This window comes from Elephantulus edwardii, unplaced genomic scaffold (assembly GCF_000299155.1).
Source record: "Elephantulus edwardii isolate Elephantulus edwardi_28Jun2011 unplaced genomic scaffold, EleEdw1.0 scaffold00310, whole genome shotgun sequence".
NCBI lineage: Eukaryota > Metazoa > Chordata > Mammalia > Macroscelidea > Macroscelididae > Elephantulus > Elephantulus edwardii.
Window position 1 is genome coordinate 1089832 of NW_006400060.1, and position 477 is coordinate 1090308.

The following is a 477-nucleotide window of genomic DNA, read 5'->3' on the forward strand; positions in this document are numbered from 1 at the left end:
GAGAATTCAGAGAAGGAAAACAAGAGAGCGATACCATTTACTATAACAAACCAAAAATTTAGATACTTGGGACTTAACACAAAAGACCTGTACAAGAAAACTACAGAACAGGAATTCTGGTGGCCTAGTGGCAAGAAACTGTGTTGCAATCCCAAAGGTGCATGGTTTGAATCCACCAGATGCTCCACGGGAGAAGGAGGGACAATCTCCTCCTGTGACAGTTGGATCCAATTCGAAGGTACACAAAAAGAAAGGGGGGGGAGAAAAAAAATTTCTGCAAGATACAAATAAAAGACCTATATAAATAAGAAAATGTTCCCTGTTGATGGCTAGGAAGACTCAATATTGTTAACATCATAATTTTACCAAAAGCAATCTACATGTTCAGTGCAATCCCAATACAGATACCAAATTCCTTTTTCAGAATGATGGAAAGAGAAATTTTCAAGTTGGTTTGGAGAGGAAAGAGACTCTGAT